Below are 23,502 nucleotides of genomic sequence, written 5' to 3'. Positions count from 1 at the left end.
TGCAACCAAGTTGCATGATTCCAAGTTTCTGTCCAATAGAAACTTGGGCGATGAGAAACTCTCCCTATTTGGTAAATTCTCGAAATTTCCACAAATAACATAATTAATAATCAAATCCATTATTGCTAATAATAGAAACATTCAAAACATCAATTTTTCATACACGCCATCGCAAGGATAAATAAATGATATAAAATCAAATTTTATATTATTGCGGAAAAATTTGTCCTTACAATGCAATTCATTGAAAAACTATGCTAATACATATTTCTTAGAAATCGTATTCTAACTCCAAGTAGTAGCTCAAGATTGTAATCTTCAAGTAATGCGATCGAAATCCATTTCTTCACGATTAGATTCCGCTCACTTCTTCCCTTAAGCTTCCTCTCTTTTCTTCGATCCTACAAAACATCAATTTGTAATCTTATCACATTATGTATTAAGAAACTAGAATAGGAACTTAAAAGAGTTAGTTAATGGATTTTACCTAAAGCAGAGCCATACGTTTTGACTCTCCCATCTCTTAGATCTCTTAGGTAAATAGGGCAGCTTCGTCTCCAATGCCCCTTCTCTTGGCAATAAAAGCAAATTGACTCTTTTGGAACAGCACATGGAACTACTTCAGACTTTGCCTTTCTCTTATGATCAAACTTTTTGATCATGGCATGCCTTTTGTTTCCATTGCCTATATCCATAGAGGTCTGTAAGGCAGATTCACCAATCAACTTTTCCTTTCCAGTATGCCAAACCATCGCTGATTCAGCAACAATAAGCATGTAGGTGAGATCTATAAGGTTCACATCGTGGTTCATCATATAGTACTCTCTTACAAACTCACTATACGAGTTAGGAAGTGACGGAAGAACCCAGTCAACAGCCAGCTCCTCACAGACAACAGATCCCAACATTCTTAACCTATCGATGTGTAACTTCATCTCTAGGACGTGTGCACACACCGACTTTCCTTCTTCATGTTTACTTGCCAAAAGGGCTTGAGTGAGCTTGAACTTTTCAAGCCTTCGAACTTGTGGGTTAGGGAGAATAATTGGAGTAGGTGGAGGAAGTGAAGCATGATCTCTTGTTCCTTGATCGAATCGTGGAATATCATCTTCATGTGGAAAGCTTGTTCCACGAGATTTGGGAATACCATAGTTTTCATACTTTGACAACTACAAAACAGGTGAAAACAAATTCAAGTTAGTTGATTGATTGAGTCCTTAACAAATCACCCAAATGAGATATTAAGGCTAGGACCCAACACAATACGCTACAACCTAGAAATGGGATGCTGTAATCTAGTTGCAGAATATTTGAAGGTAGGTAAATGACGATTTACCAATTTCCACCATGAAAAACGAAAAGGAAATTTAAGTTTTAAATCTATGAAAATTCCTAGATCCTTTGAGATTCATTGAACTTTTCAATGGCATGTTTAAATCTCGATATGCCCTTCTAGTTTGTGACTGGGATACCGAGGATCACAAAGCGGGTGTGAATAACCATGCAAACTTACATGGTGCCCCCACATGTTACAGTCACCTATTCGATGTGCCGGTTAACCACACACGCTCCACCAAACTATGAAAAACATTGAGTCACCCTTTGCTACCTTTGCTTAGAACCATTTAGTGTGCTGGATAACCACACACGCTCCACTAACGTCTTCGCAAGGGTACAAAGTGTAGTTTCATTGAATTGCATCAATTCACGTTTGCCTAAAGTAACTAAGATTGGGAATTTTGTAAAGGCATTTAGTTACTTTTATACTTCATTATACTTATAATGGAAGGTTTCTGTCCTATCCTACCCATTCGGCTAACAACCCTCCACTAGTCAAGAGTGCGGTGGGTAAGAGTGGATACCCATTCAATCGCCATTTTATAGGCAATTTCCTTAAACGCCCCTTATAGACTAGCTTCGTGAATGAGGCCTACTAACGGTAAGACTGACTTTTACTCATACATATATATAATATTAGACTTTTTAATGTTATATATAGCATAGGGTGTATTTTACACTTTTAAAATACTAGGTGGTCAAGTTTAATAATAATACTTTTAATTTAATTAAATTGTAAACCAAAGACTTTATGGATTTATTAAATCTCTTTTAATTATACACTTTAATTAATTAATAAAACCATAAGGGTGTGATTTGAACTTTTCAAAACAATACTAGGGTTATAGAATTTAACATTTCTAAATTAACTTTTAATCAACATTTAAATTCAAAAACTTGAGGGCAAGTTTTGAAACATTTCAAAACATTAGGGTTTCAACTATTTAAATTTCAAAAACAAAACTTTTGAGTTCAAATTTAAACTATAAAACCTAAATGGGTTTATTTGAAACTTTTCCAAACTTTGTCAAGAGTATTCTAGATCTCAAAATTCAAATAAGGCAATTAACAATTAATTGGTGGTTATCTAATTTGACCTAGTCCAAATTCTTGCAAGATAATTCACCAAATAATTCAAATAAATAAATCTAATCATATAAGGTAACAAATTTTTGATTAATTGGTAATTATCTTCTATTTTGGTAAGGATATTCACCCAAAATCAATAAAAATCGGATTTTATTCATTAAAAACGTTTTTGGTAATAATCCTAAGCCAAAATAGCACAAAATCCCGATTTTCCCTCTTTCTGACCAACTGACTCGTCGAGTCAGGCATGGACTCGGCGAGTTCACCATGAACTCGGCAAGTTCATCCATGGACTCAGCGAGTTCAGCCCCCAGAAACCCTAAATTTCAATCTTTAAGCAAGGATAATTCACAATATCATCAAATACATCAAACAAACAGCCATGGCTCTGATACCACTGATGGGTTTTGAGCAAAACATCATTCCTATGGTGTACATGCAAACCCTAATAGCTTTTGGAACTCGTTTGTCTAATGAACATGCAATTGAATATCCAAAGCTATAAACCCTAGATCTAGCATATGATAATCAATATTAATATATAAATTAGGGTTTAGATCATACCTTGATTGTTATATAGCAATAACAATCTCAAATCCTCATTGTAATGGCTTTAGAAAGCTTAGAGTCACAAGTGTCACTCCTCTAATGGCTCACAAACACCAAGAGCAAGAGGATGAAGAATGATAAGAGAGGAGGCACCCAAAAAACGTGTGGAAACCCTAAGGAAACTCTTAGCCACGTTTTTGGTGCTCTAGGGATCCTTAAATAGTGAGGCTATTAGGGTTATCTAACAAGGAAACCCTAATTTGACTGCTTAGGCCCTAAGCAACCCATGGACTCCCTCCTTAGAGGCCTAGGACGATTTCTAATGGGTTTCCCCATAGAATTCGTCCACCCCTCTAATATGGAGTCCATTAGCCCAATATTCAACTATCATACAATTGACAGTTCTAGTCCCTTAAGTTTAATTAATGTCTTTTAGCCACAAAATTAATTCTTAATTAATTATTGACTAATATTAATTAAACAATATGATTCCTCCTTTAATATATTATTCTCATAATATATTAATAAATCATAATTAATCCTCTCTCTCCATAATTCATCCTATCAAGTTGCTTTGGTGAAGGCAACCCAAAAGGACCATGCACCATCGGGTCAAGTACATACCAAAATAATTATGGACTTAGACACTAATCCAACACCATAGTGGTCTAAAGAGCTTATCTCAGCTTGCTTTATGTTGAGCTATGGAGGTGTTGAGCTAAGGATGTTACTTTTGGGGCTAAATCACCAAGTGAAGCCTCCTAGACGTCCCATGAGTGTCAAGATTCGAACTTTACGCGTTTATCAGGCTTGGGAAGGTCAGATCTATGGATCAAAGGAACAGATCTGACCTCAGGAGGTCATTTAAGTTTGTGCATGGCATGAACTCGCCGAGTCCAAGGGCAGACTCGACGAGTAGGGTTAGGGTTTCCCGTAAATCACTCAGTGAGTGGACTTGCCGAGTTGGGGGAATCACTCAGTGAGTCAGAGGGGGATTAGAGGACTGGAGTTCAAGGCGGAACTCGCCGAGTTGATCTTGAGACTCGGCAAGTTGAGTCTGGGTAGCCCCGCGATTCATGCCAGGTGTGACTCGTCGAGCAAGGGGAGGAACTCGACGTGTAGACTCGCTGAGTCGCCCAAGTGCACTCGACGAGTCGGATCAAAGTTTGACCGTTGACTTTTGTTGACTTTTAGGATTTGGTCAACAATGTGGCCTTTGAGCCAAAAGAGGGGTAAAATGGTCTTTTGCCTTCTGAGGGTGCCAAGAGAGGGTTGAGTCTAGTCCCGAGAGTTATATTTATAAGAGTATTTACTTTATGTGATTAGGCAGAGGCTAGATCGTATTTCTACCGAGTCAGCGATTTACCGAGACATATGAGGTGAGTCTTCTCACTATACTTTACCTAGTGTGGTATAGAGATATGTGACAGTGTATTTTAGAGTTATGTGCCAGTGTATTTGCATGTTATTTATGTGTTGTGATTTATTGTGATATGTGATATGCATGATTCAGAGTATACAGAGTAGGTCCAATGGGTCCATAGAGTTAGAGCCAAAGGGCCCATAAAGGGTTAGGACTGGAAGGTTCCACTGAGACACATTGACCAGAGGGTCAACAGAGTTATAGCCTCGAGTGGCTAATATGTGTTAGAGTGGTATTTTGGGGAACTCACTAAGCAATTATGCTTACAGTGTTATGTGTTGTGTTTCAGGTACCAACGATGATCGCGGGAAGGCGCCGACATGATTCGTACACACACACAGTGGAGTTCATATGTTTTGATCTTGGGGTTTTGTATTAAGATAATGATGATACAATGTTTTAAAATGTGAATGTGAATGAAATTATATGATTTTTAAAATGTGAAAAATTGTTTAAATTTTTATGGTGTTACACATATATTAATATCCACGAGACCACCAGGGTGAATGATCCAAGGTATTGGACCCGTTTAACTTATGCCTTCAACACTGACCCTCAAACTGCCCCAGAAAACTACCGCAACACCGTTCACATCACAACAAAATGGTATGAATTAAAAACAGAAATCTTGGTTTTCAACAATCTTTATACCAAAATTGATGACACACGTCTGAATGAAGATGAGGAAGTCATCCTGGACGCGGTGGAAGTGGAAAACATATCCATTAGTGACGGGTTAGAATTCGAGTTTGAAGGGCCTTGGAATCTCTTAAAAGATCTCTCGTGTTTTTAATTTGTATTGTGTTTGTAGAAGGATATTTTAATGTAGTTTTTTGTTATAAGGTTATTTATATGCACCGGTTTGTATTACGTTATTTATAAGTATTTGGTTTGTACTAGGTTATTTACGAAACCAATTGAGTTAACTTCTACTTTATTCCATAGAACATAAAACACAAAATAGTACAAATACATGGAAAACCTACATCATTAGCAAACATATAACATAAAACCTTTCACATAATAAACCCTTCTACGTGAAATACTGGTAATTCTTAACCAGATTCCAAGCGTCCGTATACTCGAAGTCTTTTCCCTCATGCTCGAAAATGTAATGATCTAAAATCATTTCTACAAGAGCTTCCTCGTTTGAGTAATAATAATTACTACTATTTTTAAGATGATGATACCATCGACTGAACCATGTGATATCATTCTTTAACTTCATCCACTTACTAAGAATATCTACTTGTACCCGATATTCTCCTTGTCCAAATGAGAGGTTGAACATACCTCTTATGCAGGCCCATTCATCACCTCCTAGGTAATCAGGGGTAACCATTGTTGTTACACCTTGAAAAATGTTCAACCAACATCGTATTATAGCCCTCACATCTCTTGTCGTCCATGGATGTGGAGTATCGGAGGACGATGTTACATTCGTAGAAGTGGGTGCATTGGAGACCATTTCTATATTTTTCAATACTGCGGTGAGTTGATACAATATTTAACCGGTATGATTTATACACTAATCCGTAGATGCGTACACTGATCCACAGAGGTGTACACTAATCCACTGATAACAGTTCTGTTGATTCCCAAATAGTTTCTGTGGACTGATATTAAACATAAATTCATTATTTTTATGATTTTTTGTCAATATTTTTACATAATAATCACATAATACCTTATGTGATTAAAAAATAATAATATTAATAAACGAAAAAAACAAAATTAATAAACCCAAGATCCGCAGAGGTGTTCTATTTCCACAGAGGGCTTACTCGATCCGCAAAGGGTGCTCTGCAGATCCTATAGTCAGATTATGAAATCCGTTTTTTCATGGTTATTATTTTCAAATGAACCCTCTTTTTTGTTCATTTACCGAATTTTCTTATATATATATATATATATATATATATATATATATATATATATATATATATATATATATATATAGAGAGAGAGAGAGAGAGAGAGAGAGAAAGAGAGAGAGAATAAAAAATTCATTTTCAGACAATCATTTATTTAACTTCTAAAATATGAGATGCGGTGACAAATTTATAAATATTGAGAAACAAATAAAATGCAAGGATGTCTGTGTAATTTTCTATGACATCAAATCATCATTTACCTCTATCGAATAGCTTCATTTACCGGTAACACCTACACATAATTTCAAAAACGATTCATAACTTCATTTTGATAAAAAATAATTACTCTCATCCGATTCGTAGAATACCCTAAAAACCAATAATGCAAAGAAGAAATTGAGCGAAATGTCTTCAGATGAAAACCTAAACATAACCATTTCGTTGTTATTGAAATTAAAAGGTAATAATAGTTGTTTTTTCATCAATTTTCACTGATTTACCATAATTACTTAACTTATCAATTGTTTCTTTGAAATATTTGCATTCCTCATTCATTATTAGTTATATAAAAGTGCAAATGTCATTGTTATCCAACCAGCTTTTTGTGTTTAGTTTAAAATAGTCACTATTTTAAAGGGTAATATACAATTTTTTTTTGGGAAAATGACTCTTGAGGGTAATTAACTTTTGCGTTTGTACTCATTTGGTCCCTTTTTTTTGTATTCAATATACCATCGAACTTGTTGTTGGTGTTTACCATAGCCCTTTTGACCGGCTTTTGACCTGTGATAGCCGGTCAAAGGGTTATGGTGAACACAAACAACAAGTTCGATGGTATATTGAGTACAAAAAAAAGGAAAGGGACCAAATGAGAACAAACGCAACAGTTGGTTACCTTCCTGATTCATTTTCTCTTTACTCATTTACAGCAAATCCCATGTCATCTCCTACTGAAATTAATGACTATGAGATTCATTATTGCTTCTCTTCAAAACATAACTCACGAAAGGACATTATTCATGCATGTACAACTTTGTAATGCACTTGAATATTTATTAGGGGAATCTTGACTAAGCAGGCGCATTTCATGACTACATTTACATTTCCAATCAAATGATTTATGGTATCATGGATTCTAGACAAGTCTACAAACGAGTGGATTCACAAGTGCTATAATTTTTGAGTTTACTTAGCTTTAAGATCGAACTCATGGGATAAGATACAACATCAATATGTACAATATTATGGTGATGTGTCTACAAAAGCAGCATGATATTGTACATATCGATGTTGTATCTTATCCCATGAGTTCGATCTTAAAGCTAAGTAAACTCAAAAATCACAGCACTTGTGATTCCACTCGTTTGTAGACTAGTCTAGAATCCATGATACGATAAATCATTTGATTGCAAATGTAAATGTAGTCATGAAATGCGCCTGCTTAGTCAAGATCCTCCTAATAAATATTCAAGTGCATTACAAAGTTGTACATGCATGAATAATGTCCTTTCGTGAGTTATGTTTTGAAGAGAAGCAATAATGAAGCTCTTAGTCATTAATTTCAGTAGGAGATGACGTGTGATTTGCTGTAAATGAGTAAAGAGAAAATGAATCAGGAGGGTAACCAACTGTTGCGTTTGTTATCATTTGGTCCCTTTCCTTTTTTTGTACTCAATATATCATCGAACGTGTTGTTTGTGTTCACCATAACCCTTTGACCGGCTATCACAAGTCAAAAGTCGGTCAAAAGGGCTATGGTAAACACCAACAACAAGTTCGATGGTATATTGAATACAAAAAAAAAATGACCAAATGAGTACAAACGCAAAAGTTAATTACCCTCAAGAGTCATTTTTCCTTTTTTTTTTTTTTTTTTTTTTCCGATTTCACTGGTCAACTACATAAAATGTTTGAATGATAATTTGTCTACTTGACAAATTTGTCCACCTGGACTACACATGGCTTATTCACTAATTTAAATGTTTTTAAATTGATAAAATACCATATTAAAAACATTAGATAACCCAGATCTGGAGTTTTCTTCACGTCTCATCTTCCTCACCCCTGGAAAATTCTTCCAAACCGCGAGCTTTCAATCTACCACCAAACGTCTTTATGTTCTTAATCCTCTATACTACTGAATATATCTAAATATCTCTTCTTTGACTTTTATTTGGGTTCGGTAATTACTACGAGAATATGAAGCAACCAACGATCTCGATGTGTTCATGATGGGGACCTTGAAGCTGATACTAACAGGTAGGAAAATCGGCTGAACTTGCTCTAAAGCCGGAAACCCCTATTTTCGAACAATAAAGCATCAATAAAAGCCCATGTATGTGATTTCAGTTTAGTGTATATGACAATCTTTATAAGAACACAAGAGTTTTTTTTACCTAGAAGGTGTTTGTGAAAATGCCTCAAAGAAGAAGGCTTGTGATTTTGGTTCAGTGAAGATGGTGATCGCTTTTCATATCTGAAAATCACATCATTAGCCATAAAGTTTAGCTCTTAATCTTACTGTATGGCTCATATATTGTGAACAATAGATTTAAAGCAAACCTAGAAAACATATGTGTTATGTATGATATTGGATGCGCATGAACAAATTGATGGCAAAATCTAGCAATTCCCAATTAAAATCAAACGAATTCCCCACACTCGAATGAATTATAAAGCAAACTCAGATGCAAAATGGATATGAAGGTTTGATGCAGACCCAGAAAACAAACCCCGACACTCATCTGCTATAATGACGGAATCGATCAAGGAGATTGGGTATTCGGATAAGACGATCAAGAAGAAAAAGAAAATTGGGAACAAAATCAAGAACCTAAAACCTTCGTTTGTATGTATGTGTTTTGTCTATTGTCTGATCACACATGGCTTAAAACATGTCATGTAATGCATATATGGTATTGAAACCGGGTACTAACAAGTCACAGGAGCTGATTAACCGGTTTTTATGGACTTTAATCCCTTATAAAGCAAACAAAAACAAATAATATTAGAGACCTTTTAAAAAAAAATCGGTAAGTTGGCTAGGCTCGGGTGATAATTACACGATAAAACTACAAATTTTGTACTCATACTACTCATTTTTCATACTAGTTGGTTTTACTTGAAATTTTGTAATCCTCCTTCATTTTCGTAATTATCATTCATTATTTGTTGTTTTACTTGAAATTTTGATAATCCTCATTAACTATTAGTTGATTTATTAATGATTTTACATTTTCTATTTCCTTTTCATATTTATTCATTATTTTTTTTGTTAATATATTAATGTTATTTCACATTTCGCTTTTAATTATTTGTTTATTTAACAGCTAACGTAATCTATTAAGCTTTTAGAGACATTCTATTAATATTAACTACTTATCCATATATGAACAAAACCGCGTGTAAAGATTTAATATAAACAAAAAGCAAAAAAGAAGTAAAAAACATAAACAAAAATGCTATTATATTAAGATGTGATTAACCTTATTCGTATGTGATTTTACTTATGAATACAACCGCAAATGAAGAATCTGGTGATGGATCGCCTTAGGCTAAAGAAAAACGTTCGAAGTGAAAAAACAATAAAGGTATCAACAAAATATATTATATTTATGTTCTATTGGTTTGTTAATACAAACAAAATTGAGTTATATATGTTTACTCATATGTGAATACAATATGGTTGAGTAAAATACATGTATTACATATATATATATATATATATATATATATATATATATATATATATATATATATATATATATATATATATATATAGTTAGGTTCATGTATAAATCTTAAATATCGTGTGAATGTTTGACCTAACATAAACCATTGATCAAATTCAATCTTTCAAAGATATATTAATAACTTTAAGTATATTTAATTATGGTAAAATAGTTAATTCCCTGAATATTTCCCTATTATCTTGTATTTATTGTTTCCTTTGTTTCTTCACCCCCACGACCCCACCCCACAATTATTTTTCATGGTCTTCTTCTTATTTGATTCATCATCCATTGATACCATTTGAGAGACATTAGTTGCTACCACCATAATAAAAAAATCACCAAGTTCAGAGCACAATTAAACTTACATTATTCTCTCTTTCCCTGTTTTTTCGTTTTTTTCTATCCACCTGCAAATTGAAGAGATGGAGATGGGATGTCTATCTCCAATGACTCCTCTCCACCGTCAGGCCACGATCGTTGCCCAACACCCTTGCCAATCATACTGTGTGGACTCACCATATTCTCATAGTATATGTATGTGATTCATATACTCTTTTTATCTTTTTTTCATATTCATATTTAATGAGTATGTACAAATCTTTTTCATATTCATACATATAACCTCTTTTATGTTAGTGCTTATTTATTTTTATTTTATTTTTTTAATTTTAACTTAATTAGTGGAGTATATCTTTTTTTCATGTATGTTGGTTATGGTTAATTATGCTACCAACATTATGGAAAATTTGATTTTTAGTTGTCAAAACTTCTTAATGTATAAGAATGTATGCTTAATTTGTTCTTCTAGTAGGGTTTTTTTTGTATTTTATTTTATTATTGCATTCTTTCAAGAATCTATATCAAAATCCCTAGAATTCGGTTTATGGTTGGCATTGTCACAAAATTTTATTCTTACTCCTAACCTAGTTTTTACCCAAATTTCGTATGGATCTAAGTTTTTTCTTTCTAACTTAAGCTTATTAACATTATCATTAGGTTTATGTTGTTGGTAGAATGGTTAGTTAGCATGTTAGGCTTCTTATGCTCTAGAACATACAAAAGAAGTTTTGGGCTTATAAAATTTGCTTATTGCTTCTGGTGCTATCTAACGTACGTTCTTGAAATATTTTGAATCATATGATATATCATGTATTTTTGTGTGCTTTAATTAAATGATTTGTGTGTTTAGGGTCAAGCGTGAAGAGGTAAATATAGATGCATGGAAAAACCATCAAAACACAAAGACAAAATCTTCAAGAATGCTGACAAATTCTTTAAGAATGTAGCATATATTATAATTTTTTTTTGTATATTCTTGAAGAATGATAACAATTTCTTAAAGAATGTTGTATAGAAGGTTGGGTATGTTCTTTGAATTGTTGTATATAATCATGTTTTATGTTATAAAATGGTTATTTTATGTTATAAAAATGGTTCATATTTTTACAGGATATAATTCTTGATTCTTTAAAGTAAATTATTGATTTTTAAAGAATGAAATCTTTTGTTTCTTTTTGTGTGTATTGTATAAAAAAACATATTATTTTGTAAAATCTCGAATGAAATCCCTTAATTCTTATTGAATTAACGATATGTTGAATGAAACCGAATGATTCGTAATTTTGTAAAATCATGAATGCAATTCATTAATTCTTAAAGAATGAACGATATGTTTCATTAAGTCGAATGATTCTTAAAGAATAAAATATATTCATGCTTTGTGATTTTTATGTAAGTATAATATTGTAGATTAATCGATACGTGATTTCAAATAAAAAATTTGCTTTTCAAAAATAGTAATTTGGATTTTATTAATAGATTTAAATTGGCTTCCTTAAATGTAGTAATTTTTTTCCCTCTCTTAATAAAATGTAATATTTACACTTTAATAGCCTTCTAATTAATTAATTGTAATTATATAATGTATCTTATCCCATGTTAACTTCCATGCACCCTACAATCATAATCATTAATTCTTTTAAGTCTAATGACAAGAATTTGGTAATACATTCACATCATACTTAGGATTCACATTTAATCCTAACCCTATATATATATATATATATATATATATATATATATATATATATATATATACTAATAAAAGAGTAGTCTTTTTGCCAAGTGTCATAATATTAGAACTCCTAATTAATATGATGCCACTTGTCATTGTATTAATTTTCTATTTTAAATTCATTAAACCTCCTAATTAATGTGATGTTATTTGTCAATCTATTTATTCTTTATTTTAAATTTTATATCATTATTTTCATTAGTTCACAAATAAAAAGAGTCTAATATGTATGATAAATTAATTTAACATATTTATTTGAATCAATAATTATAATTTTACATAACTAATAAAAAAATCTCTTAATTAATAATGTATTAGAACTTGTCATAATATTAGAACTCCTAATTAATATGATGCCACTTGTCATTCTATTAATTCTCTATTTTAAATTCATTAAACCTCCTAATTAATGTGATGTTATTTGTCAATCTATTTATTCTTTATTTTAAATTTAAATTTTAAATTTTATATTATTGTTTTCATTAGTTCACAAATAAAAAGAGTCTAATATGTATGATAAATTAATTTTACATATTTATTTGAATCAATAATTATAATTTTACATAACTAATAAAAAAATCTCTTAATTAATAATGTATTTAAAATTTTATATAAAATAATTGATTCATAATTTTGAATTTTTTACTATGAATATTTAATTAATTTTGTAACCGTGGTTTCCACGAGTTATAAACTAGTATATATATATATATATATATATATATATATATATATATATATATATATATATATATATATATATATATATATATATATAAGGAACCAAGGAACCAATCCAAAGCGTCGGAATTTAAAGCGATCAACGGAAAAAGGAAGGATTGTAAACTTTTATAATGGACGTACACATACCGGATTATAACAAAACTCACATCATTTTTTCATTAAAATTTTTTTTAGCCAAGTTTTTTATCGAAAAAAAAAACTGAATATACCGTTGTTCACGACTTTTCGTCCTTTTTTCATAGAGATCCATGATGATATATAAAAACGATTTTTTTTCGAAAAAAACTCACTTAATTTTCTTAGTGTTTTCAATATTTAAGTTTATTTTTATCAAAAAAACTAATTATACCAAAAATATTAAATTTTTGTACTCTATTAATAAACATCAACACCGGTTAAAAAAAAAAAAAAAACTTGAACAGTGTAGATTCACACTGTGAATTTAAACTGTAAATATTTCAATTTTTAACATTCACAATATGAAAAATCTCAAACAGTTCAGATTCACATTGTGAATGTAAATTACTATTATGCACACTATGAATCTGAGAAAGTTTACAAAAAAAAAAACCTTGATCAGTATAGATTGACACTGTGAATCTAAACTGTAAACATTCAAATTTTAACATTCACAATGTGAAAAAGCTCCGATCAGTTCAGATTCACACTGTGAATCTGACTTATTTTTATGCACACTATGAATCTGTGTTGGGTCAAACATATGGTTTATACTTTGCTTTTCTAAGCATTTACTGTTTTTATTATTTTGGCCAAAAATAATATAGGATTAATTGTAGTTTGGACCGAGCATTGAATTATTTGTATTTTGGGCTTGGCCTTAGGTCCATTTATATATATATATATATATATATATATATATATATATATATATATATATATATATATATATATATATAGGGTGAGGACTGCATGTGAGGGTACAAACACTAGTGGAAAGCTTAAGTGTGTGCATTTTGAAGGTGTTTTAGAGAGAGAGAGAAAAGAAAGTGTGAGTAAGTGTGTGTGTGAATCTCATGTAAAGGATCATCATTCTATTCATTAATACATTGAGATTCATATTATTCTTCTTCTCCTTCACTTCTATTTGATCTGACATCATCCGTTTGATTGGGATTCCGCACCATCAAACAGATCTAATTGATATACAAGCAGATTAGGGACTTACAATCTGAGGAGGTTCACAATATGAATCTGAACAAGTTTACAATATGAATCTGAACAGGTTCACAATGTGAATGTGAACTGAAATATGTTTTTTTATTATTTTTATTTTATTTTTATTTTTTTAACATGAATATGAATGTATGTTTAAAAAGTACAAAAAATATGAATTTTGATATATTTATTAATTTTTTTCTATAAAAAAATAGACTTTAACTTTTTTCATCAAAGAAAATGAAGTGAGTTTTTTTCAAAAAAAAAGTTCATTTTTTATATATCATCATGGATCTCTATGGAAAGAGGACGGAAAATCGTGAACGGTATATTCGGTTTTTTTTCGATAAAAAATATTGTCTAAAAAAAATTTTAAACAAAAAAAAGTGGTGAGTTTTTTTGGCCGTTGATCGTTATGATTTTCGACGCTCACGATTGGTTCCTTGGTTAATTATAGTTCTCTATTGAACCCATCCTATATATATATATATATATATATATATATATATTCGTGTACTTCATCAATATTATCTTATAAAATATATGAATACAACAAAAAGAAATTAAGTTTCATATTTATTCCTATATTAATAACTACATATCATTGTTATATATTTATCATATTCATATACTTCCATCTTATTCATGTATTATACGATTTCATTTAGCAGAAAAAAATAAAATCAACACACCAAAGAAAAGAAGGAATCAAAATGAAAAAATTCCAGCAAAAAAGGATAACCATGCGCAAGAATAAAACAAACACTCCGGAAAAGCGACAACTAGAAGATTCAGATTCAGATTTCGAAAACAATTTTTCATCCAAAAAGCAAAAGAAAAAGGATTCACCAATTAAGAAACAAAAGAAAGTACTCAGGGTAAATGAATTTTATTCTGTTAAAAATAGATGTTCACTAGAGTCCTTACTAGTTATCATTCTAGGGATGCACAAAGAACAAAACGAATGTGTACGATCTTTGGGTTTTGGAAGTTTGTTAAGAATTAAAATGATTGATATAACACTCAAGCAAGGGTTTTATATTCTTCAACAATTTGATTCTGAGAGAATGGTAATACATGCTGAAGGCAAAGAACTCAAAGTAACAACATATTCAGTTCATGAGATGTTGCGGATTCCAATTGGTGGAATGCTACTTACAAAATTGGTTCAATAGCTTTTTGAGGATACATGTTATGAAGTCTAGAAGAAACAATTTCAAGAATGATCAATCATCACACGGAATGCAATTAAAAAGGCTATTGTTTGTACCACTAAAGCAAGTTTCAACTGAACTTATTTGTTCTTTTTGTCAACACATTTTGTGAGTAAACATTAACGGGAAGATGCTGTATGTTCCCGTTAAGTTATATATCAAGGAAAAAAGATATTAGCAAGATAGACTTGTGAAACTATGTTTTGGATTGTCTTGTTAGAACAAATAACTCATACATACAATACATGGATAACAACTAGTTTTTTTGGGCCATCAGCTTTCTAGGTGGTAAGTTATACAATATATTTTGTTGTCTTCTTCATGTATGAATGCATAAAAGATAATATGATTTGTTTGTAATCTTTATATTGATTTTTTAATAAGATTGCTTATTCATAAATGAGTAACACACTATATATATGAATGATTAAAAATATATAACTACTTCTTAATAAGTAATGATATGTATTACTTATTCATAAATGAATATGCTATAGTGTTTATATTAATTTTTTAATAAGGTTAATTATATATAAGTTTATAACACACTATTCATGTATGAATGCGTAAAAGATAATTTTACTTGTTCTTAAGTAATGTTATGCATACTTATTTATAACTGAATGTATTATGATGTTTATATTCATTTTTAATAGGATAACTTATTTATAAGTGAATAACACACTATTCATAAATGAATGACTAAAATGTAGTAATATTTGTTCACAAGTAATGATTTGCATTACTTATTTCATAAGTTAGTATATTATTCTTTTATGAATAAGCAATACAATATTTTGTATATATTCATTTCTGAATATTAAGTAATTATCATCTATCTATAGTTGTTCTATGTTGATAAAATCCACTCTAAAGCTCTAATGGTACCACGTAAACATCCAACAATTTGTTATTAGAGTTAAGAAACGATAAGTTGAACAGGAAGATAGGTAAATTTGGTCTTGGGAAATTAATTGAAAATTTTGTTGATGAATAAGTTGAAGGAGATACTGATCAGGAAGATAGCAATTCTAATAAAGATCAAGAGGATTCGGTTGAGGTAAATATTTGAACATTTTAATTATATATGATTACAATAATGTATTATATTAATTTCTAATTATATTTCTTTTTATTACATAGGCATATGAATTGGAATTATCTAAAATGTTTGATACTTTTGAGAGGTTGAAGGAAAAACCAAATTCAAAACTCAATGATGTAATTACAAAGTTTACTGAAAAGGAAAGTTTCAAGATTTTGAAAGAAAAGATAACAAATCTAATTGTTGAAGATAAAAATGGAAGCATGGAAAATTTAAATTTCCTAATAATTTATATATCTGTGTAATGAAACTAGATTTGAATGTATTAATTTGACACCTGTTTTAGGTGAAAAAAGAAATGATGAATAAGACAATCAAGAGAAATATAAAGAGGGAAATTATGAAGAAGAGAATGATGAAACAAATGTTGAAAAAATGATAAAGGAGATGATAATGATGAACCTGATGTAGATTATTTGATTAATGGAAATGATGTAAATCTAAATGATGAACACATGAGTCATAATGTCAAAGGATATAGTGAAAAAGGGAATGATAAAGAGAAAAAGAATGGGGAGAATGAAGGAACAAAGAATGATGGAGACACCAATGAAAAAGAGAATGATGAAGAGAAAAAGAGTATAGAGACTAATGAAACAGATAATGACGAAGACAATAGTGAACCATTTCATAATGTCGTGAATAAACAAGCCAAAAATCAGTTGGGTATAATTGTTAGAAACATTATGGGTAATATGCTTGGCATTCTAACTTCAAATTTAAGTAGCCAAGAAGATGAAATATGGAACAAATCTGAAATGAAAACTCTTTTGCAGAGTATTTATATAGGTATATTTTGATTTACCTTTTATATAAAACTATTATTACAAAATAACACATTTTTTATTAAATTTTAACTAGGCACAACAATGACCGGAAAAAAAATGTAATATTATGAACAATCAAGTTATTAAGGGTATGTATCTATTTATATTGAAAATTCATATATGAATGAATATAGGAAATGTTATTATTCACATATTATTTTTTATAGATAAAAATGTTATAATAGATTCAATATTCATATATGATTTGAATTTTGCAGGGAATGGAGGAAATAATAATGATGATGATGGAGATAAAAATGGGGTTGAAGTTGAGAATCAAAAGGGAGATGATGGTGGTAAATGGATAATTCAGTTGTTAATTACACTTAATTAGATTAAATATTCATATCATACATACTTATAAAACTAGCTTTTTTCCTTGAATCTCATGCATTTGAAACCCCCCTTTTTAACTTCCTCAAACCACATTCACTTGAAACCCCATTTTTTTTTAACTAATTCAACTCAAAAGTTTTCTTAATTATGATTTAACACTCAAAAGTTTTATAATTTATATTATGTTTAACTAGCATTTAGTGAAAAATTTAAAATAAAAGGTCAATCTTTTGGGAAGACATGCATACAAATCATACATACTTATAAAGCTAGCATTTTTTCTTGAATCTCATGCATTTGAAACCCCATTTTTTAACTTCCTCAAAACCACATTCATTTGAAACCCCCTTTTTTAACTAATGTAACTCAAAAGTTTTCTTAATTATGATTTAACACTCAAAAGTTTTATAACTTATATTATATTTAATTAGCATTTAGTGAAAAGTTTACTATAAAAAGGTCAATCTTTTGGGAAGACATGCATACAAATCATATACAAATTTCAGAAAGAAAACAAACTTAAAGGTTTTTGTGCTGGGTTGAGGTCTTATGGCCACTTTTGAAGATATGCTATTAGACTAGAGCTTTTAATTTGTAAGTTTGTTATAATAATTTGTTCTTATATTTTCTTCGTTTTTGGATTATTGTAATACTGTCGTTGTATATTATAGTTTAATCGTTAATATATTGATCATATGTTATATAGGGTGATGTCGAAAATATTTAATTAAATACTTTAAATATGTTTTTTTTTATTTTTATAATTGTACCGTTTCAAAAAGATAATTAATTAAATATCATACATATGTTATACTTTCCATCTCTCTCTCTCTCTCTACCTCTCTCTCTCCCTATATATATATATATATATATATATATATATATATATATATATATATATATATATATATATATATATATATAGGTCAAAACACTTCAACCAAAATTCATTTAAAATCTAATATTTCAAATGCTTTTTAATAATGATTGTAAAAATTTTCAACATGTGTTACTTAATTGATTGATTAATAAAAATATTAATGTTCTGAAACTCCTAACTCTTAAACTTATATTATTTGGTTTTTTAGTTAACTAAAATATTTTTCCTACATAAAGATAACATTTTTATGTTTGGTTACTCATATTTATTTATGTAATTAGAAAATTAGGTGTACATAGAATGACTGCTTCAATTTGACATAAGAATCGATACCACTAGATATGTATGTTATCTTTAACCGGTGGTATGAGATCCACATACCCTTTTTAATTATTTATATTAATGCTTAGTAATATCTATTTTATATTCCTATTCACCTTAATTTTTTAGGTACAAATTAAGGAATATGATTCTCGGCGCACCAACATAAAGTCAAACGTACGCCTTGCAAAATATGTAATTAAAATTGAATATCATATTTACTAATTGACTTATTTTAAAACTCTTGATGACATTTATGTATAATGATATATTTTGTATGACTTCATTCTTAATTTCAATGTTTAATATTTGAAAGTTCATATATGAAACCTTGGATGTTTTGGTGTAATATAAATAGTGTAATAGAAAGTTTATTAGTTCAATATTGTTTATTAGTAGCTCATTCAAAACAACTTATTTCTTATGTTATCCAAAAAATATTATCGGACATAAGAAAAGTAGATTATATTAATGTTATACAAAAACTTATAATATATATTGGATATTATTAAAGTAAAAGTAAACTTTATAAGGTATGGACTATATTAGATAGTATCAAAATATAAGTTGATGGATTTTTATGTTATTTGATAATTCGGTTAATGCCCAAAACATGACTAACAACGTAAATTTCAACATATTTCTATTCTTTCCCATAATTATTTTAACCACTTAAATGCATTCTTGCGCAACGTGCGAGGTTACGCCTAGTGTGATATGGATCTTGCAGGAATGGGAAAAAATAAAGATGAAGATAAACAATGAGGAGAAGTTGAGAAGGCAAAAAGAGATGATACAAGTAAATAGATGATTCACTAATAAGCGAATATATTAAAATGTTTATATTGATTTTTTAATAAGATTGCTTATTCATAAGTGATTAACATACTATTCATATATGAATAAGTAAAAAAATAATATTACTTGTTCATGACTAATGCTATGCATTACTTATTCATAAATAAATATGTTATAATGTTTGTATTGAGTTTTTAATAAGATTTTTTTATTGATAAGTGAATAACAAACTATTCATATATAAATGAGTACAAGATAGAATTACTTGTTCATAAGTAATGTTATGCATTACTTATTCATAAATGAATATATTAAAATGTTTATATTTATTTATGAATAAATAATGTATTGTTTATATATATATATATATATATATATATATATATATATATATATATATATATATATATATATATATATATGACGTAGATCTTTCAGGGAAGGGAAAGTTGAAGATGGAAATAAACAAGGAGGAGAAGTTGAGAAGACAAAAGGAAATGGAGATAAATCGATGATTCACTAATTAATTATACTTAGTATATTAATACAAATTTTATAGTTAATTTTTTTCACAGATGAATATAGAAGAAAACTCATATATAATTGGAATATTTATTTACGATGTAGATCATATAGGGAAAGCTAAAACAAAGAATATTGAGATGAGAGATGAATCAGGAGTTGAAACTACTAAGGAAAATAAAATGAAGGTAACAATTTGTAAAAATATTTAAAAATTCATTTCTGATTGGAATGATTAGTAATCATATATGAATAAAATATGAAAAAAATATATTATTCTTCACATATAATTATTTATAGATAAAAAATGTTATTATAGATTCATTATATTTTCTTTGGATAACCACATCTCTACAATTTGTAACCAAATTTCAAATATTTTATTTATATAATAATCATTTATGAATAGGTAACACAAAGAGAAATTATGGAAACACAAAGATTTTTACAGAAGTTTTAAACACTTGAGCTTACTTACTTAACCATTGATATGTGCATATTTAACTATGTACTTAATGCATATTTCTAATACTTTTAGCTACAATTATGTTTCTTTTGGGACAAAAGGTACTTATTATGTTTGAAATATGTTTTGTAGCAGCGAGGAATTGCTTGGGATAGAAAGGAAGGAAACAAGGAGTTGAAAGCATGAATGGATGAGCTAAAGTTGGAATGAAGAAAAATAAGACTTGAAAACAGATGACCACGTCGTGGTGATCCTCCAACATGACATGGTAATCGGAAGATTCTTGACCAATCAGATGACTTAGAGAATACGGGATTTACATGAGGACCACGATGTGGTGGTGTCCAACCATTACGTGGTGAACCGATATAAGGAAATTATAAAAACCCAAACATTAGGTCAAATTGGATAGCATGTGATCGGTTTTCTGAGGAGAAATATGAATGAAAACCCTTAGAAAATCAGAAGAAGATCGAAAATCAATGGGATCTCAAGGATTAAAGAAGATTTAGAAGAATTCCACATTGATCTAGTTGGTCTGCTAATCATTACTTTTGTCTAGCTTATTTTATATGGATTTTATGTGTTTTTTTGCTACAATGGGAGACTAAAACCGTTTTACTTTTGTTTGGTGAAGATGAACCTAATCCATATGTTTTGATTTTGATTATTGGATGCTTATTATTGATTTTACTTGTGTTTGATATTTAAACCCTAGCATGTATTTCTTATAGTTTATATTGCTTATTCATCAGATTATGTGTGTTAATTGATCATATTAATTTCGTTAATTTGTTTCCTAATTGTTTATGATCATTAAATACTTGGAGCTATGATTAATCACATCTTAGATTAAGTAATTAAAGATAGTAACTTTAATTGTGTTAGAGAGCATGATTAGTCTTAATTTGCCCTGGGTTGCTTAACTTGATCATATGAAAGTAACTACTATCATTCTTACTAAAATTTGTGCTTATTATAGATCCGGTGTTTAACTTCTGCATGATGATTGCTTGGTAATTCATAAATTGGTAGGCGTAGATATTTGATCATAATAGCTAGTAACAAATTGGAAATCAATATAATCCATCCATTTGAAATCAACCATAGGAGAAGGTGAAATTAGATCTAAGCAGAAGTATTCTTTTAATTCTTGAAGTTAATTTGTTTTCTTTGCTTGCTTGATTGTTAATTGATATTAAGTTCTTATGATCTTGAAAAATCAGTAGAAACCCCTAATCATATTTTGGTTCTTAGTTTAATTAGAAGTAGTTATTATATTTAATTGAATTCCGTTCCCTGTGTTCGACACCCGTCTTACCTGAGCTATTATATAATCTGACTAGGTATACTGCCTATAAGTTCATAGTTAGTAAAGTTTTGTTAGGTTACAAATTTAAGACTGATAGGTATATTTGTGTAGAACATGTTTGTGGCGCCGTTGCCAAGGAACTAATTATTTAATTTATAGTTTAATTGCTTTTAGTTATTATATCCTTCTTGTGGGGTAAAACCGCAAAAAAGTTATTTTTTCATCATTAATTTTATTTTATTTTTCTCTATGAGGTGCAAACACGTCATGTTACTATTCACCTCGTCGTTATCTCATCTTAATCGTCGTTGTCTCATCTTAATTAATTTTTAGTTTAGTGATTTTTATTCCTTTTATGCGTTTTTGGTTTGTTTTTTTTATTCCAGTGATTTATGACCTGAGGATCTAAAATGCCAATAGTGCGCACCATTTCAACCTCCAGAATCAACTTTTCACAATAAGAAGAACAAGTAAGTCAATGAGTTAACAAGCACTTTTTAATCGGACAAGGGATTTGAAAGTTTCGAGAGGACACCTAAAAAGAAGGGAATTGGATATGAGCCAGAAACATCTACCGAAAAAAGTTCAGACGAGGAAGAGATAAAGAGTGAGGTTGAAGAGATGGCGGATATTACAAGAATGACGATGGGAGATAACAAGAATATAATACATGAAGAACATGGACCATGCCTTGTCCCACCCGAAATACCAGCTAAAAGAAGTTTTGAGCTCAAATGCCATATTTTATCGATGCTCAAGGATATACCTTTCACCAGGAAAGAGTATGAAGATGTATTCAAGAATATTGATGAATTAAAGGACATTGCAAACTACTTCAGTGTTCCTAGCATTCCAAGAAAGTCGGTATTACTTAGGATGCTTCCGGTGAAATTTACCGGTGAAGCCAAAGTTTGGTTGAAGTCACTTACGCCCATATTTACTTCTTGGGCAAATCTTCGTGATGCTTTTATTGAGCAATTTAGTCTACCTTCGAACATCTCAACGCACAAGAAGAAGATTGGTAATTTTCAACAAGAAGTTGGAGAGTCATTGTCTGAAGCATGGGTGAGGTACAAGGGATTGCTTAGGAGTTGTCCTCAACATGATCTTAATTTCCAACAAGAATTGTCCATTTTCTATGATGAAGTGAATGTAACAACAAAACAACTTCTTGACTCCTAAGGACCAATGACGAAGAAGGAGCCGAAAACTATTAAAGAGTTGATTGAAGAGTTTGCGAAGCACTTACATCAGTATCCCAACCCATGAAAGGATGTTACTAGAGGTAAAGGAGATGGAGGGAACAAAAACTTGGCTAAAATCATTGCTAAACTAGATATTATGGATAGGCGAATGACGAAATTGGATCAATCTATTCATGAAATAAGAGTCAGTTGTGATAATTATATTAGGCCACATTTAACCAAGGATTGTGATCTTGATGAGAATGGTAACTGAAAAACACAAGTTTGCTATTCTAGTGGTGATAAGTATGATGAAGACCGGAGGAAGCCTAAAAAGGAGTGGTTTCCATATGAAGAGTACAAGAATCAAGAATATGAAAAGTATAGATAAACTAGTCGAGGTTTTTATCAAAAAGAGAAATCACCTCCCAAAAAGAAGATGTATTTTGAGTCGCTACTTCTTAGGTTTATAGAAGCATATGAAAAGAGACATGATACTACTGATGCTAATGTAATAAATCATCAAGCTTCCATCA

General features: G+C 30.0%; 1 non-coding gene across 1 annotated transcript; it reads right to left on the bottom strand.

The window, feature by feature from the left end:
* Positions 1-22,784: 22,784 nt before the first annotated feature.
* Positions 22,785-22,891, bottom strand: LOC111883240 (small nucleolar RNA R71). Its single transcript, XR_002847379.1, has one exon. It is a non-coding gene; the product is annotated as a small nucleolar RNA R71 (small nucleolar RNA).
* Between the last annotated feature and the right edge of the window lie 611 nt (positions 22,892-23,502).

This window comes from Lactuca sativa, chromosome 3 (assembly GCF_002870075.4).
Source record: "Lactuca sativa cultivar Salinas chromosome 3, Lsat_Salinas_v11, whole genome shotgun sequence".
Classification (NCBI taxonomy): Eukaryota; Viridiplantae; Streptophyta; class Magnoliopsida; order Asterales; family Asteraceae; genus Lactuca; species Lactuca sativa.
This window is presented reverse-complemented; position numbering and strand designations above follow the sequence as displayed.